General features: G+C 33.8%; 1 long non-coding RNA gene across 3 annotated transcripts; it reads left to right on the plus strand.

Annotated features, from left to right (window-relative positions):
• Positions 1 to 544: 544 nt before the first annotated feature.
• On the plus strand, positions 545 to 3,488 carry LOC140038951 (uncharacterized). 3 transcript variants are annotated; one of them, XR_011842458.1, is made up of 2 exons: positions 545 to 1,032; positions 2,016 to 3,488. It is a non-coding gene; the product is annotated as an uncharacterized lncRNA (long non-coding RNA). The 3 variants fall into 3 exon arrangements; XR_011842457.1 differs by having other exon boundaries at positions 2,786 to 3,488; XR_011842459.1 differs by lacking the exon at positions 2,016 to 3,488 and adding an exon at positions 1,224 to 1,808.
• The last annotated feature ends 16,799 nt before the right edge of the window (positions 3,489 to 20,287 follow it).

Genomic DNA, 20,287 nt, shown 5'->3' on the forward strand with positions numbered 1-20,287 from the left:
CATTATATATAGTGATATAATTTGTCATATAATTTCATTATAGTCAAACTTAGCAAATAATCAAGTACTAAAATATCAACACATTACCAAGTTATTATCCATTGTAATTTCACAATTGAAACTCTTAAAAATAATCAAATAAAAACTATTTGAATGCAATCTAACATTATAAAACAAATACGACTAAAGTAGTTAAATTTTCACTTTTGACACAAATACGATTATTATGTTTTTTTTTATAGAAAAAGTATTATTATGTTAAGTGTAATTAGGAATTTAGTATAAATGTATTAGTAAATTTAGTATAACTAATTAATAATTTCTATCAGTACACATGTATAATTATTAGTATAATTGATAATATTAATTATATTAAATATACTAATATACATTATACAATACATATAACTAATAATATAATTATTATAAGTTTGTAACTAAATAAATTAAATATTATATATATAATTATATACATATATATTTATATATTTAATAATTTTTTTAACGGGTGCCCCCACCTTGTTTCTAAACGTGGGGAAAAATTTTCCCCGCCCCATTAGTCCCCTATGGGCACCTGCGTCAATTGCCATCCCTAAATTTTAGGGATAAAATAAGAATTAGGCATTTTTTGTCTTAAGGGAGGCTAGGGAAATTATTCTATTTAACCTTTTCAATATACTCTAGATCTCCTCCTCGAAACAGAAAAACACTTCTCTCATTGCAATAGGAAAGCATTCTAAATCACAAAATGATGGGTTTTAATAAACAGATTTCTATGTTTGTTCTCTGAAGTAGATTTATATCTTTGAAATAGGTTTATATAACTGAAAATTCTGTTTGCTGGGTCTTGATTTACTTTAGAGTTGATAGATCTTCTTATTCATAGTTCTTATTTTGGCAGATTCGCAAGTTGTTTGATAGCATTCGGTCAGCAATACTTTCTGAAGGTTTTTGGAGGACTTGTGCAGATGTGTTCAAATCGTTTAAGAAATACATCCCCAAATCTCAGAAGAATTCTGGCTCGGATTCTGGGTAATATTCTATGTGGATTTTTTTTAACCTTATTACTTGAGTTGTCTTGATCCCCACTTTTCAGACTCTGATGGAGTGAGATCATTGTGCTTCGTGTCAGCCTGTGTTTTACTAGAATACTGTTCAACAAGAAAATGAAGAAATAGCAAAAGCAATTGAAAATTTATCTAGTTTTAATGAAAAATATGTAGGTAATGGTAATGTCTCAAGCTACAACAAATATGCATTTCCCTGGACTTATATGGAATAGTGGCAGAGATTTTGGGACACCTGTAGATTTTCTATGTGAATGCTGGATGAGTTTGATGATCATCTAAGTAGTTCTTTTTTTATGATTTTCTTTTCTACAATTGTTCAGTAATGTTATCTCTCCTTTTATAGTACTTAATAGTAGGTTATATTGTTCTAGAATGAGCATCTTGAGTACAGGACTGAACTGTGATGGATAACTTGATAATTGTGAGATATTTTACAAATGTGTGATTTGATTTAACATTCATTGAATGTTACGTTATATACTGTAATAGCAATAACCTTCTGAGCTTATTGATTGGTGTGAGCAGCATTTTATTGATTGATGTGAGCTCTTTGATTGTATTATGCTATTCCAATATATTTATCATTTATTTACTTCTTGCTCTTCGAGTGTCGATTTTGTTGAATGCGTTTAGACTATGATGGCTTATGTACTTTGAGTTTTCAACAATAACATTGCCAACAAAATAAGGGAAAGAAAGCTGATGATAGGACTGTAAAGGATTTGCCTACTCACGAAAGATTTGATTGGATCACTCCAGAGTTTGTTTGTTTCCAAAGTTTAATTTTGGTTCGCCCTGAGTTTGCTTACACTTTAATTTCCTCATCCTCCTCCTCTGTAGTAAACTCTTGGAATCCAACTACAACAATAAAAATAAACATTGTAATAACTTATGATGGCTATATGAAAGTAGGACTAAGTGTTGCATCATTTGTCTTATGTTTAGTCAGGTGTATCAACTGTCAATTGGTGCTGCTTGCGGCTTATCATAGATCATAATTCAAGCTCTTAATGTTAATGATTCAATAGATCTTGTTATCAATGTTAGGAGCAGGTCACAGGGGTACCATTCGAGACGGGTACCCGACTCGTGCCCACCCCTAACTTCTACTAGGATGTCAAGACTACTACCACATACACCAGGAATGTAATCCCCGAATTAATTCCAGCTCTTGTACAAGGCAGAGACTTGTTTCCAAGTAACATAAGGATCTTTATCTTGAATGTCGATGGTAGACAACATAATACGCAAGTTTGATAGTACAGAGTCGGCAAACCTTGTCCAAAAAAATCAATCATTATCACCATCATCATCATATCCACCGTCAGAACAAGAAAAGTAAACATCATCACTTTTACCACCATCATCGTCAAGACAAGAAAAATAAACACCATTACCACCATCATCATCAGACAGATAAGGAATAGCACTACCATCATCATCATCATCAGAAAGAAGACAAATAAGACTACCATCATCAGAAAGACTAGAAATAACACCATAATCATCAGAAAGATTAGGAATAGGATGATCATGATCACTAACGTCACTATGTAAAAACTAACCAGTATATGAAAACGAAGGATGCTCACTAGCATCACTATTTGAAAATGAACCATTATATGACAATGAAAGATGCCTACCACCATGATGATTATCACCACCATCAAGAAGAAGAGAAGGAAGAGGATTATCACTATTATTATCATTAGCAGGAGAAAGAAGATGAAGAAGAGCAAAATCATCACTAGCAAGGAGGGAAAGAGGACGAATGTGCACGTGGAATGAGCATCCTGATAGATGGTCCACAAGATCTCTAACTTCAGCCATCAACTATTGGGTTTCCATCTGGCCATAAAGGACTAAATCCAAGAACTCCGACTCCTGAAGATAGTGCTTTTTCGCTTCGAGATTCTAGGCATTCTTCTTAGCAGCAGCTTCAATCTTAGGCGCCAACAAGACCACATTGTAGTTCTTTTCCCACCCACCACCGAACATGACCTCATCAGCATTGCTCCACCAGCTAATGGATTCAAGAACTGTGCTCAAGAACTTCCCATCTTTGTTGAGTTGATGGATCCCAGAAATGAAAGTGGATGAGTTAGTGGATAGCCATGGCGTGCTCAACAACTTGCAATAGTAATTGATCTCGTTACTGATGCAGTCGCAATCAGCACCATCCTCTACCACTTGCTTCTATAGCTCTTCCAAAGTAACAGTAATGCAAGAAGCAGCCATAGTATGATCAATCTTTGGATACTGCTAGTTTGCTACTCTATTACTACTAGATCCGGATCAGAGATGTTGTACTACAAATGTTGACTTTGCACTCTCTTGGTTGTGAGGGAGATTTGACATGCATAATTGTACTCAATTCTGGCAACATTTTCAATTACTATCACATACATCTTTTAATAATTAACCATCGTAGAGACGTAAAATGAGTCTAATCAAACTGAACATTGCAATATTCAAGATTATAAAAATTTATTTTAACCAATTTAAAATTGTATCTAAGTTTCATACTTCTTTTAATAGAATAGAATATAGGCAAACTTTTGTTAAGTTGAGCATAGTAACTTGAATTACTTGTATAAACTTCAAACATTGTGCTAATCAAGTTAAACTTGAACTCGATTTGAAGTATTACCAAAAACAAAATGATTTCATCTTTAGTTTGATTAGTTGGCAAACTAAAATCAAATGAACCCTAATCGATTTAGGAGTTTGGTTCATCTCTCAATACTATCAACACCTCCTCCTTTAAAAAACTAGTAATAGTTCACATGCTTTGCACGGGATTATAATATCCTAAAATATATTATTCTTTAGATACTAAAAATTTTGATTATCAACATCATAATATAGTATTTTATATTATTTATTTTGTTTAGCCAGTTACTTTTAAAAAATTTTATTAAACGGAAGTGACAAAAAGCATTCCAATGTAGTTAACATGTCCCTTATGATTAAATTTGAAATCACGAACCAAACATTTTTTATTTATAGTTTGAACTCTAACATATCAAATGTTGATAATATCATGTTTTACCAAAATTATTGTAAATTCATGATTTTATTACATATAAACTACAATCGTTAAGAATATAATTAAGCTTAAAAAAATAAACATACATGTAATTTGAATTCTTTGTATTCTTTTATTGCTATTTTTGTCAATAATAGAGTATAAATTATCCACCACATAAAGTTTTTTTTTTGACTTGTACATTCTGACAATTGAAATTTCATAAATACAGATAGTTGGGTTTTTTTTCATTTTCTTTTCTTTTAATCATATTTCTAGCACTATCCAATGTAAAGCAAAAGCAACAAATCTACTTTTTTCATATGAGCACAATATTTTTGGTTTTAGTGTCAGTGTTTTTGATGTTCATGGAATTGGAATGAGAATTCTGGCTAACTAACAATTTTAATATCAATTTTTAGTGTATTGCACTGTTTTATTTTTTTCAATTGCCAACTTTTAATCCATAACCGCTATCATTATTGTCAATTATTGGAATGCACAAAATCTTTCTAATTACAATTGTAACCATAAATGAGATTTATTTAATTTTAAAGCTTTTCATTTTATAACTACTACCATTATTCACTAATATTGCAATACAATAAATGTAGGGTTAATAACCAAAAAGCCCCCTATGGTATATCTAATACACAGAAAAGCCCCCCATAGTTTCAAAATATACAAAATGACACCTCATGTTTTGAACAAAATTGTAAACTAACAGAATTCGTTAAACTTAATGAAATCCAGTAAACTTAATGAAAAATTTAACATAATTCGGTAAATTTAATAGTAAATTTAACGGAATCCGGTAAGTTTAATGGCCAAAACCGTCATTTTCATTAAGTTTAACGAATTCTGTTAGTTTACAATTTAGTTCAAAACATGAGGTGTCGTTTTGTATGTTTTGAAATCATGGGGGGCTTTTTTGTATATTAGGTATACCACAGGGGGTATTTTTGTTTTTAACCTATAAAAATATGTAATCATGAGAAAAATAAGGGTATTTTGGGCACCACAAAAAATAATTTGGACATCATTCTTCATTTTAAGTTTACTCTTATTATAATTTTTATTTTATCATTATAGATGGCTTCTGCATGGTATGATGGATGGATTTGATTTGCTCAAACTAATACAAATAATACATTACTATATTATTGTCAATAACAATTAATGTTAGTTTTCTGTTGGATATCAGTGATTTGGATGTTGTCTTTTGTATTATTTAAATTGTATTTCCAACTTTTTAATTCATTTACTATTCACTTTATGTTATTTTATGAATATTTTTCAGTTTTATTCAGTTTTTCTTATTTTGAGAGGTTGCTATTATGATAATAATGGTTCATATGGTGCTTTCTTTTTCCAGTTTAATACTACTATTTTAGTTATAAAGCTATTATAACTTTTTTTATGCTGAAATTCTATTGGGTGCAACAGGAAAAATTTTTCTCCTTCTGAATTGGATGTGTTCAACTTATATAATTTGTCTGAGAAATGTTTCTCAAATGATTTCACTGTTTATAACTTTAAGGAGATTTTTTTTCTAAATCAATATGGTATGATGCAATATAGTGACCTTAATAATCAACCATTATTTTTTTCTAAGCCAACTACAGTTAAAATTATATGAAACTTTAACCACAAATTAAAAAGGGCATAATTAGAATGATAAAAAGTAAGATCACAATAGTACTTACATTGCACTCCAAAGTACCAAGACTCATGGTACTTTTTATATAGTAATGATAATGATAAAAAATGAAAACTAAAAAGAAAGAGAAAGCACCTGTGAATTTCTACGTTTCAACTTCCAAGTGGATTTGCTATTGTTAAGGCCAAGCATGTGAAAACTACATGTAATTTTGTCATACAAAATTTGATCCCGCATAGTTAGACATTTGGATTTTAGTGTTCAACTCGTAGTCAACAAAAACTTAAACTTAAACGAAACAAAAACAAAAAGAAAGCACTCGTGAATTTCTCTGTATTAGAAAACAGTAAGGTTTTATTGTAGTACTTCATCCCCTTAGAAATATGTTTCCAAGTGGATTTGCTATAGTCAAGGCAAGGCACGTGAAAAACTACATGTTATATTTTTTGTCATGCAAAATTTGATTCCTAATTGTTAGACAATTAGACAGTTTCTTTCGAACTTAATCTTTTCTGACTTTTTTATTTGTACATTAGACCATATATATATATATATATATATATATATATCTTCTTTAACAAATACCCACTAATTTTAAGTGATTGCATTGTATAAATAATGCAATTGTTTAATTGGAGAAGATGTATTGATAACTTGAGCGCTTGAAATTTGTAAGATGGAAGTGTCAAAGTACAAGTTACAACTTCAAAAACAACCAACATGTGCTCCATTTTTGTGAAAAACAAGGTGCACTAGTTGAATATTGATTAGAGTTCTAATGGCAATTATATAAATAATTTACTGTTCATAGTCAGTTATAATGTTCGGAGCCGTTGACTATTGCTCACTTAATGATGACAGGATTCTAATTAACAGAAAGACAAATTTGCTTTGAAGGTCGGTTGAGTGTATCTAATCACATTATTGTGTTTGGATTTCAGTGTTAAATTCATGGTCGACAAAAATTTTGAAGGTTTGGTTGTTTAGAAGTAGGCTTAAAATCACAAATCATGAGCAATTGAAAAAAAAAAGTGCAATTGCTACTGGTGTTTACAAACCATTATGCTTTACACTAGCTGGTTGGCCTAGAAAATGGAGTGAAACTTTTTCAATCTGACTAGAGTACTTGCTTCTTGCTACCATAAAATGGCAGTTGGCACTCAACTCTCTTGTGTTACCACTTCAAAGGTGTGGTCAAAACTTGTGAAAATGTTTTCTTTTGAAAGATTGATGATCATGATTTGGTCAAATAAAACGTAAGGTTCAAATTATATCTTATATATCGATTTTAATGCCATGTATAGAGCCCACAAAATTTTGTTCTGTATTTACAAGTTATTGAAAGTGAGTTACATTATGAATAATTAGATTACATCTTATAAAATTGAACAATTTTTTTGACAATCGTTTGTTCCCCTAGTTCATAAACGAAAAAGTCCATCTTCAATAGCTTGGGTGCAAACGCCAACATTTAATTTACACGGTTTAAGATGTTCATTAAAGAAGAATAGTTAGTGTGGGAGAGATGCCTCATCATTTGAAAGAGATTTTTTGAATTTGAATTCTTGTAGCATGTTATTTCAATTTTTGGTCTCTTAAAGCCCTTCTAAAACAAAAGATCTTGAGAACTGGGGAGCGCAGTAGATGGAAGAGAAAGTCACATGGACACAGAAACAGCCAAAACTAAGAAATATTAGAATAGAATTAAGATCTCTAATTTTTTACAGATTATGTCTGTTTGAATCGATGAATTTGAATTCAACGAGGAATCTAAGATGATTAAATTTGAAATGAATGTACTTGGAATTCACATTCAATGCAAATACTTTGTTGGTTAAGTAGATTGGAACAGGTTCTAATATAAGTGATAACAACATGCTGAATTTCAACAGACCAAGAACTTAAAATAAAACAAGGGCATAAAGTTGGCCAAAGTCGGGAGTCAGCACGTCAAGAACAAGAGCTGATAAATCTTTGTTCGGTTTTTATGGCTATTTCGTTGCATTTTACTACTTTTTTAACTGTCTGCTATCTCTGTCTTAATGCCATGGATCTTGAGTAGGGTTTGAGGACTAAAATACATCATTTTTGGGTAACCTAGAAAATCATTCTTCTTGTTTTTCTTTTCCTGATTCGGACATAAACTAGAGAAAAGTAGCATAACTAAAGAAACAGACTCAAGGATGCTAAGCAAAACAAGAGAAGAATAGTACAATAGGAGAAAGGTGATGATCCAGACTAAACAACCATGGATCCCACAAAAGTATCGGTTAGTGCCATAAGAGATAGTGTTGTTAGACTAATCATGAGATGCACAGCTTCATTTCAGCACCATTGTGATTTCATCTGAGAAGGAGAGAGATGGAATCTTGCATTGGCTGCTTGATCAATGAACCAGCTAAGTTTTCATTTCCACAGAAATTTTGAAAACTAAAATCTTTGATTTTGTAACTCGTTATCACAGCAAAGCTGCAAGATTGATCAACACTATACAAATTACAATCTACTATGAAGTTTGCTCAATACTTCTCAGCCAGCCATGCAATCCTCGAGCAGACAAAGACAAAAGAAATACCATCTCACAAATGAATAAGTTGCCGAAATTTCATTTACTATATTACAAAAGAGTGGAAGAATACAACAGCCTAATCTGCAATCGTACTCATGATCTCGAATGTGAACTGCTAATAAGGACTTTGATGTCCCCAGTTGCTTCCCCAATTTCTTTCGCGGACTCTTCTGCAGATTCTCCACACCAATGCACTTCAATGACTTCCAGTGTGGTTATGCTTTCAAAATCGTATGGGATTTGCATGAGATCTTTGCAGTTTTGTAACACAAGTCGTTCAAGTTTGGGAAGGTGATCACAACAGGCCTCCCATTCGGCTATGTTCAAAGCATCTAACTTCAAGAATTTAAGCTCCCGGAACTCTTCTCCCCTCATTTCCCATCTTTTCCCCTCGAAGGCACCAGAAAGTAACTTGAGAACTTCCAGGTTTGGTAGCCTCCCAATCACAGAGATATGGTCCCATGGTAATCTGAAGTACGATAGAGTCAGTTCCTTTAGATTCAACGGGAGACAGAACATACTGGTAGTAAGTGGTGTTCCATAGTAAGATACCCTGAGTGACTCCAGATTAGTGAGACAATCCAGTCTGGGAAACTGATCACAATTCTTGGAAGACTCTCGTGATTCAAAGAATATGCACCTTAGTTTGCGAAGATTAGGCAACTTCTTTAGTGCCTTTACTGCTGTATCTTTACCACAAGAAAGGGATGGGCAAGAAAAGCTGATCAAATTTTCTAACTGAAAACAACCTCCAAGCTCTTCATCGTCCAAGTCAAAAGCAACATGAACATTCACATGAAGATGCCTTAACCTTGTCATGTGCCAAACGGTATATGGTAAGACAACCTTACCACGGAATCCCTTCACAATAAAAGTTTCGAGTTTTGTGAGGTTGGCTATTGATTGTGGGATATAGTTCAAATATCCACTCACAGCCAAATATCTCAATAGAACCAGTAGTCCAATTTCACCAGGAAAGGAAACACCAATATTGATGCATTCAAAATCTAAGACCCGAAGAAATTTGAAATTTTGACAAACAAATGAGATGTCATAAGGACATCTTGGCTCTGCATCAGTAGAGGCAAAGAATATCAAAGATCGGGTGCCCAAGCCACAAGGTCTTGATTCAACAAAATGGTTTCGCTTCAAAAAGATACTCAACCGATAGGCCTCGTATGTTACAGGTTCTAAATGATGGTGAAAATCATATCCAATACCATAATCTGAACTGAGAAAAGAAGCATATGGCTTATCACTTCTAGTTACTAGTTGAAAGAAGCTATCATCTTTGGATTTTGAGTTGCAGAAATCACGTATAAGATAATGCAGACGACATGCTTTAGCCTTTCCATTGGATCTTCTTTTGGTGATCATCACTAGGCTCCTGTTAATCAAGTCCACCAAGTAAGCTTCCGCAACATCTTCTAAGTTCTTCCACTCAGTCATTTCTATAAACCCTTCAGCCAGCCAAAACCTTAATAACTTGCTCACCGGAATATCTCTGTCTTCAAGAAACACTCCCAAATAAAGAAGGCATGCTTTTAGATAATCCGGCAAGTGCTTATAGCTCAATTCTATGATTTCCACACACCGAGCTTCTGGATCTTTCATTACTTCCGAACTCAAGCCTTCTGCAATCTTTTCCCACAATTCTTTGCTCTTTTCCATCCTCTGTAGAAGACCGGATATTGCAACAACTGCAAGAGGTAATCCTGCACACTTGTGAGCAATTTCCTTTCCAACGAGCAACAATTCCTCAGGACAATCTTCACCTTGAAATACTTTCCCTTGTAATAAGTTCCAGCTTTCATTGTCAGAAAATGGGCGAAGAGAATGAGGATTACAATTCGGTTCAATTTCCAAGGCCACGTCATGAAGACGACTGGTTATCAAAATTCTACTTCCATTGGCGTCATTTGGGCATGAATTTCTAAAGTTATCCCAAGCTGCAGCATCCCACACGTCATCCATAACTATGAGATACCTGTTTTTCAACAAGCACTGACGCAATTTTGATTCAAGATCTTCATTACTCATATAATGAAACTCCTTAATAAACCCATGAATGTCCCTTAAAATCTGAAGCAGCAGATCCCTTTTCTCGTACAACTGTGAAACAGTGCACCATGCCCGCCGATGAAAGTGATACATAACTTTCTGATTATTGTACACTTTCCTGGCCATTGTTGTCTTGCCAATACCAGGCATTCCAAAAATACAAATAACAGCTCGGTGTGACGATCCCCTGGTGAGTCGATTGATTATAAGTTCTTCTTCATCATTGAGATCAACCAACATTTCATCAATTGCTGCTGTAGCATCCCGCGATGTCACATTGGATGATGTCACGTCGAGTGAAATTTGGGTGACATTGTTGACTGTGTCATCAGGGGTCAAATCAATTACAGAGGTCTGCTTACTGGCAAGTCTCAACTCCTCTAACAGATGAGAAAACCACAAGAATTGCTGCCACTGAGCATCAACCACAATTGAGTCAATTACGTATTCCACTTTATACGCGATGCCAGTAACATGATCGACAAAATCTCTCAATTCCGGATGCTCATCAATATCCAAAACTGAAACTTTCATAAGAAAAGAACTCAATGATGTGAGATGCTGTTGTATCTCTTGTATATTATGTTTTACTGGTGCAATTGACTGAGGACAATACTTCAGCAGCTCCCTTAGGTTTCTCAACAGAAAATCAACGAACCCTAGTCTGTGAGTCTTGGGGAACTTAGACAAGGGAAATTCATGACCAATCTCATTAAGCTTTGGCCTGAGATGCTTCTTAAGCTTGCCTAACAGCTCAGAATAAGAAAGCATTGTTTTCTTGATAGTGTCTTCAACAATTTCCCTAGGAAGATTTGAGTAAGACAGAGACGTTACTTCCCTCAAAAATGCTTCGATTGGTGCAAGGATCATATTGGCACTCTCTATCTCCATCATTTGCTTACTTGAGAAAATCAGTTTAAAACAATTGAGCTGCTCCAAAAGGGATTCAACGTGGCCTTTCCCAATGTAAGGCATAAAATTTTCAGCCGGACCACTACTATTCTCAAATGATGATAATAACTCCATTAAAAATGACTCTGCTTTGAAAATTACAATCTTAAGGAGAAATTGGAGAATTGAGTTCTTAAACATGGATTCTGTGATCTTATTGTCAAATGGTACATAAAGAGATGCTACCTCGTCTGCCACTTCTTGAAAGAGAGCTGTGGCCTGCTCGCCATATTCAAACTCCTCATCCGGTAGATCTTTTGAAAATTTCCTCAGGTTCTCAAGGATCTCAAGTTGATCTGCAACTAGTTGTTCCCCAGATGAAAGCATACCAGACAAAGTGGTGCCGCTGTTAATGTTCTGAAGTTGAACCTTGAAGTAAAGCTCTGCCCTGAGAAGACAAACTTTAATAAGAAGCAAATTAGGTTCAGAAGATGCAGGATAATAATTAGGTTCCCGTCCTCCTTCATCATTGCCTGGTGACTTCAAGAAATATGCCGTCTCCAGGAGCACTGCATTGATTTCTGCAAAGAAGCTTTGCACCACCGCAGCATCATGGTCATCTCCCTCGTCCTCAAGAAGTTTACTGTTGAAAAACAGGACTAGCAGGGAAGACACCTCCTTTGAAATATCCCCTCCTCTGGAACTGAAGAAAAAATAGTTGCAAAAACAGGCAACATAATCCGCCCGGCATGCGTCCACGGATTTCATTACATAGAGAGCTTTAAGAAAATCGAGATGCAACTCCAGATACTTGGGGTTAGCGGGATCAAGCTGGTGACGCAAATCCAGGAAGAGTCTGCTTAGTTCGACTTCTTCTGCAGAGGCAGAAGAAGCAGAGTCTGCTGTTGTTGTCGCTGATTTTTTGCAATGGAACCAATAATAACAAGAATGAAATGCAGTCCGCACAATCACAGATCCAACGTGATTAAGGAAATCTTCGAACATGCTCTCAATAATAATGATTAAATCCTCATCCTCATTGTCATTGTGGTCACCTCCTTCTCCTGCTGCCAGGACATCAATGTCAAAACAACTACTGCATACACCAACAACGTAATCCCTGATCAATCCTATATCTTTGCTCAAGCCACAGCCTGTCTCGACTGACTCCAGACGCATAACTACAGAGTCAACGAAACTTGTCCAGAAAGCATCATCAGGTGAAAGAGGAAGAAGAAGAGGGGTCAGTTGGAACTTTGAGCATTCTTCTTCTGATGGCAAATGGTCTTTAATTTCCTCCATCAGATGCTTGGTTTTGACTTGGCAATCCTTGACTAATTCCAGGAGGAGGGATATTCGGGCCTCCAAAAACATGTCCTGGTTTTTCATAATCTGCTTCTTCTCTTCAAGCTCCTGGACAATCTCCTCCGCTGCAGCTTCAATCTTGAAACCGACAGGCGACAAAAGAGACCCTTTTTCTTCCCCTCCTCCGACTGCTTGTCCCCTTTTATTCTGCTTCTTCTTCTTCTTCTTCTTCTTCTTCTTCTGCTTCTTCTGCTGCTGCTGCTGCTGAGCAGCTGCAAAAACCATATTGTCAGCATTATAAAGAGTCTTCAAGAAACTCCAATCTTTTTTCATTTCATGGATGCCGCAGATAATGGGTGTGGATTGCCATGGCGCGGTCAGAAACTCCCAGTAATTGATCCCACAGCTGATGGGGCCAGACCCATCATACCCCAGCAATTGCTTCCATATGTCCTCCAACGCAAATGCAATGCCACCAACTCCGCCACCATCACCACCGCAACCAACAGCAGCGGTCGCCATCTCCAAAAAGTCTTCGTTGTTGGTCCTTGGCTTCGACGAATGCACGTGAGTCTCAACTCTTAGGGTCCTGAGCCTCCTGACGAGGGTCACCAGTTTTCTGGATTTTGGTGAAATATGAGCAGGTGAACTAAATAGTCCCCCAGATATTTTGTTAAAGTCAAAATAGTCCCTCAACTTTATTCTTAGCCAATTTAGTCCTTTAATTGTCTTGTCGTAGCCAATCTAAATATAAATAGTGAGATCCCTTTGATGATGCCTAGTCAAAGCGAGGACAAAATAAGGAAACTTTCCACAATCCTTCTTAAAAAATTTTAAAAAAAATTAGTTGGGAAAATTGCTATAAAAATCATGGTGTTTTTCAACAAATTCTAACAAGAATATAAAAAAAAAAACTATTAAAAAAGCTTCAATTATTAGCTCTAAATCCGATCCAATTTCTTTGCAATCTCCCCGACTAAATTTGGCTTTATTAATTTTATGAAAATATTTAGGTGGTTTTTCTCTTTTGCTTCCACTTTGATTAGTCATCAATGGAGAAATCTCATTATCTAGGTAGCCCAGCAAAATGAGGACCTTATTGACTATAATAAAATAGTTAAATTGCAATTTTTCAAAGAAATATGGTTACGTTTTCTCGTGAATACATTTTCCAATCACCTTTTTATCTCACATATATTAAATTGCTACAGTAATTTTTCTATAAAAAAAAATCTAGAAAAATGCAATCCAAACAAAGGCAAAAAAATAAAATTTAAGGAATAAATTGACTTTCAGGAAATAGTCTAAGGACTATATAGGTCATTTTTCCAATTTGTGTAGTAGCATGAAAACAAATCCATATATCATTCTAATCCATCTATCATTCTAATTTAACTATACAATAATGTAATTATCAAGTTGTGTTTATATTTAATATTGTAAGAATAAATGCCTCGATCAAACTTTGTCGAAAAACAAAAGGTTGTTGATGCCAAAATCGTTGATGTTCTGTATGATCATTTCTTAGTTTCTTGAGATCAAAGAGGTTAGGATTTGTATTATATGTTAAAAGGATATTAATATAAATAAGGTTATTTCTTATGTGTCGAAATAGAAAAGATTAACAAATAAAAGCTTATTAACACCTTCGAACACTATATATGTTTTACTATTGTACAGAATCCTTAGCCTTAGATTAGGGGAAAATGGGCTTTTCTAAAGCTCTACTCAAAATTTTGAGTCATTGAGGGCTAGATGGAAAACATTAAAAAAGGAAGATAGAAAAAGATTAACAAATAAAAGCTGTTAGCTCTGCCTTGAAAGTACAAATTAAAAGCACAAAATCTACAGAAATTATGAAATTTTTGTGGAATTATATGAAACTTATTTTAAAGAACTACATGAGATTTTTACCAAGAACATTTTGGAATTCGCAATCCTTTTTTTTTTTTTTTAAACATTACCAATTACTTTTTAAACTTGTAACTAGTTACATGTACTTAATATGAAATTATGTATTACTGAGTATAAACTATTATCGGAAGATCGTGGGATCTTTACTCTGGATTTAAAGTCCATAGGGGCCTCGTTCTATCACCAATTGGCTGAACGTGAATTCTTTGTGGGTCCCCCTTAGATTGCTTTCGGATCGATTTTTTCGGGTAACTCCTGAGTGTTAATCTAATCTAACACGTGTGTGTGTGTGTGTTAATTTTCGTTGTGGAAACAGAGTACAAACTATTACATTCTATTACAAAAAGTTACAAACTCTGCTAAGTAAATTTGTGGGGTTTTTTTTTTAATATTGTTTTATTGGAAAATGAGAGCATCAGTCTGTCAAAAGACCATCTTAACCCTCATCAACCATCTTTACTTATTTTCGCTATGCCCTGTTGCTGGAAATGGTGGATTCTCATTCAGCCAGTATACCATCTTCCTTTGTCCAATAGATAGCATTCCTAATATTCTATGAATTCGCCCACATTAAGCGACTTTCAAAACACAATAATATGCCTAAACGACTTTGAAAAGATGATGTGTTCATAGGCCATTTTTTAAATCGTGTCTATTGTATTAGTCACATGTCAAGAGTTGGACCATTTCTAATCTACGTTCATTATATTAGTCGTATGTCAGTTTAGAATAAGATTTTTATATTACATATTTTTTTCAAGAGCGACTCCAAATTTTATGAAGGGAAAAGAGGTAGACGGACGTATTAGTCAAATGTTGTCTAGAGTAGAATTTTTCATATTCTATATCTTTCTTTAAGGGAGACTCCAAAGAAAACAAAGATAAAATGGGTCATAATCATCTAACTAATTTTGTCATCGACTAAATTGGAGATGAAATATTTTACACTTTTCACTGTCACAAAATAGACAATTAGTAATAAAAAAAAGGAAAAAAGCAACCAACAATGGATAATGCGATATCTTGATCGGAGATTGCTCTTGACGAACAAAATGACAGTTGTATTAGAAGACAATTCAAGGAACAATCACTCTTTTAGTGCTAATGTGGTGTGTTATTAGACAAAGTTGGTTATGTCATTGTTGATTGATTTGATATCAAGAGGAAGACAAAGAGGGTAGAGAAATTGGACGACTCGAGAAGAAGAGACAAGCGGGCGGCTTGACGCGAATATAAGATAAGCTTCTCCGCACTAGAAGTGTTTTTTATTTTTTTTATTCTTAAAACCTTATGGGGTGGGGAGGAAGAAAAAAGAGGAAAGATAGGGGAAAATTGAAAAAAAAAATTAAAAGGAAAAAAAAAAGAAATTTTTTTTTAAAATTTTTTTAAAGCCTCAAATATACAAAGTTTTTTCTATAAATTCTACAATAAGTCATAATAAATTTTATATAAACACCCAAAAAATTAACCTTCCGAGTAGACTGATATTAATTCAGACCAAATCTGATAACATGATGTTTTTCTCTATCAAATTGACATCCCAACTTGACAAAAAAGCTAGAAATGGAATGAAATGCCAAGTCCTTTAATAAATGGGTTCTTTCATTTGGTGTAGTTAAGGTAGAGGATATGAAGATGTGGTGTTATTTTTTTTTCACAAAAAGAGAAAATTTTATGCATGTGCAATTCAAGGGTGTTGATTTTAGAGTTTTTCCTTCTTGTTTTGGTCCGTGGATTATGTATCTTTTCTTTATTTTTCTTTCGTCAAAAGGATCATGTGTCTTTAGAATACCAAGAAAATCATAAGAAAAACTCAAGAAACAATAACAACTTTTTCTACTGACAACACATCTATAAAAATTCTAGACTCATGCAGGGTTATCTTGAATAAGGTAAAATAAAGTAAAAATAAAATATGATTAAAAATGAACAATAAATGGTCAACAACAACTTTTGTAGTGGTGGATGAGGATGAGATTCAAAAAATAATTGAGATGGAAGAAAGAGTATGCGAAGTGCATATATATATATATATATATGATGTTACTTATTATGTTACTTATATGATGGAGGGAAGAGTCTGTTGAAGTAAATATTACTTATTATGATATTGTTAGTGTAGATCTACAAGTTTATATCTTCCTGATAAGGTTGGTTAACTTCGTGATTACCATCTTTCTTTATTTATGATGATGCTAATGTATATCTACAAGTTTAGATCTGTCGGATGAGACTAGTTAACTTCGTGATTACTATCTAATGTATTCAAGCATATTATAATTTTGCTAGTATTGATTACATGACTTTGGATCTGTCTGAGGGGCATGCAGCCTGTAATTGCTAGCATTCGATCCAGGTAAGACCATAGGATTTGGCACTGTGGGGTGTTAAGGTTCTTGGGGTGGTATGCTCCAGGACGGTGAAGTGCCAAAGGGATCAGATCTGAGGTTAATGGATTTTTACTATCAATCTTATAATTTTGTTTGGAAATATAGTCGTCATGCATAGTTAATATTTCTCAAAAGATTTTAATCTATTCTTGTAGGTTTATTACTATCTTTATTATGATGGAAATATGGTCGTCATGTATAGTTAATCTTTCTCAAAAGGTTAAATCTTTTCTTGTAATTTTCACACTATCCTTTATAATCTGTTTAGAAAAATGATTATCCTCCATAATCCCGAAGGATTCTGTGCCAAAGGGAAGAGGATTATAAGTTGTTTAAATATTTTATTATTTAACTGTTTTGTTTATGGTTTCATCTGTTAGAACATACTTCATATCTTCTGGTTCTTCTTTAAACAACAAACAATTAAATGATCTTCAAACCAGAATTGCTCGAATTGAGCAATCAATCCTTATTCAAAGAAAACTAGAAAACAAATCTTCTGAATTCCAGATTGACAAAGAAAAACTTAGATCTGAATTCTTTGCAAATCACAACCATTTTAAAAGAAAACAATTTTTTGACAAATATCAGGAAGAAGCCTGAGAAAATATACAAAAAAAACTTTTATGACTTTTTAAGAAAAACAAAACCAAACATTCATTTCTTTGACTAGTATGAGTTTCAAACATCTAAGGTGTCCACACCAGAACTCATAAATCCAGTCCAAACCATATCAAAACCTGCATCCTCTATGTCAAAAATTATAGAAACCCAAGTTTTTACATCAGATCTTATAAATCCAGTCCAAACCAAGCCAAAACCCGTAGATCTATCCATAGATCTATCTCAAACAAATTCTATACAAGAACCTATAGATCTATCCATAGATCTATCTCAAACAACCCATATACTAAAATCCCCTCATAAACTTTCAGAATCCATAGATCCATCAAAATCAATCCATATGAACCCAGCAGAAATAGATCTACCAGATTCCCCTGTAGATCTATCAAACCCAATAGATTTACCAAACTAAGAGTCTATTGGAACTTCGTAGCTTTTGGCATCCGGTCAACTAGACTTGATGAAAGAAAAGACATAGGAAATTCCTAAGACATAGGATATTCCACAATAAATGTCTTATCTAAAACTCAACCTAGTGTCAAACTTATAACTATCAAAAATCCTCAAGAAAAATTTATTGAGGAAAAAATCCAAACAATTATTAAAAAGGAAACTTCTGAAATTTCTTCTCGACCTATTACCAAGTCTATGATTATTAGAAATCCACAAACAAAAATTATTTTATTCTAAAAAAGAAAACCAGTTAGTTGAAACCCAATCAACTAAAGGTATAATTCAGAATTCTTTACAATTATCCTATGATTTTTCCTGTAGCAAACTTATTTCTCAGAAAAATTCAAAAGAAAATTCTGCAAACAATAATCAGGAAGAAATTCCTAAATTATCTATATATTCTTTTATAACCTACAAACAGTTGCAATCTGATAAGGTGAAGGTACTTAATATCGAGTACCCAAGCCTCAAGGTGAAATCTTATACAGAGAAAACATGGTTATCCAATAAATACAAGGGACAAACAGATGAGATATGGATCTTCAACAAACTAGGAAAACAGACTCAGGAACAAGAAGTATCTTATTTGACAAATCTGGTCAAATCTCGAATTAATATCCCAAGAAGGGTGATATTCAAGATGATCGGGAAAAAACAATATATTCAGCCTTTTTATTTCTTGAAGAATGGAATTGATCTTTCTTGAAGAATGGAATTGATCATCCCTCTGTTCAAACAAGAAATAAATGGCAAGCTAACAGATGAATCAAACGGAAATATCATGTAAGATCTTCTTCGACAAAATTAGTCACCAAACAAAAGATTCGGGCTAAATCTTCTTCAACAAAATTGGTCATTCATGAAGTTAAAATCAGAATTGACCAAGAGCAGCCTATATCCATGCCAAGAAGATTCTTACAATCTATCCAGAAAAATGCCTCTTCAATCTTTTTACCGAATTCATCCCAAAAACTCCTCTTCCAAATACCTGTTTTTCAAACCTTTAGACCAATCAAAAAACCAAAAGGTTAGGATTCAACAATCCTTTCTTATTTCATTACCTAAGCCAGAATTAAAAATTCAAAGAACCACCTTGGCTAAGATCATACAAAACTTTCAAGGATCTTCTACCCTAAACAAACCATATTCGAATCCTTTCTTACAAAACATCCCAAGTCTATATCATTCTCAGACAAATCATTTTGATATTTTCAAAACAAGACCCAATACCCTTAGACATTCATGCAATACAAATAGTATTTATGTATGGAGCATGGATGGAGTATGCAGCTACAGCATTTTTATAATATCTCAACAGGTGGCAAGCACAATCATACCAACCACAGCTATATTTAATCAAACATCACATGGTTGCAATCGACTGACTGCAGATATCCTATTCATAGGATTCTTTGGGCAATTTCAAAAGTGGTGGGAAGAGCATCTCATCATTGATAGAAATATTATTCACAATATTCTCGTCACAACTAACAAGGGTGAATCTGATCTACAAAACAGGAACATCCTCCCGGAAACAATGTTATTCAATATCACATCAATTGGATATATCTTGGATATATTCACATCTGATAATGATTCTAGAATAGCCCAAGAGGATTCATCAAAACTATTCCTAAGCTCCAGAAGATATCAATATTTATTCTTGGCAAGATCAGACAGAGACAAAGTTCACAACAAAGATTTCTTCAAAAGCCTTCTTGGATCCCAATACAAGAAGATTAAGCCTTGGGAAGAAATAACTTGTGAACAAGCTGACTGGTTTCCCAAACCAAAAGAAGATCGGTCCCAAGGAAGAAATCTTGGATCCTTTTACAAACAGTTTGGACCATTGATCTACAATACAAGGCCCAATAAACAGTCCAAACCTATGAGTCTCAAAAATCTTTTTTCTTTTACAAAACAACCAGCCTTATCCATTTTCAAAACCTATGAACCAAGACAGATCAAAGCCCAACTGACAAATCCTCTGATCAAATCTGGAAAAAAGAAAGATTATACTTCAACATCTTCTTCCTCAATTATTAGTGATGAAGATGAGAAAGAAGAAGGTTCTATAGTCAATCTATTGACTAGTAACCAACATCTTCTTCTTAACGTCATTGGAAATATTTTTTAAACAAAGCAACCCTATCTAAATAGGTTCAAAGAATTCTTGAACCCAACCTCTATATATATATATCAAAAGAGCCTCATCAAAAGAGCCTCTGCGAAATATGGGGTAGGTACTAGGTAAGATGCCTTTGAGATTTGAGAAAAGGGACAGACAAAAGCTTTTAATTTATTGCATTTATCAGTACATTT

This window comes from Coffea arabica, chromosome 3e (assembly GCF_036785885.1).
Source record: "Coffea arabica cultivar ET-39 chromosome 3e, Coffea Arabica ET-39 HiFi, whole genome shotgun sequence".
Taxonomy (NCBI): Eukaryota; Viridiplantae; Streptophyta; class Magnoliopsida; order Gentianales; family Rubiaceae; genus Coffea; species Coffea arabica.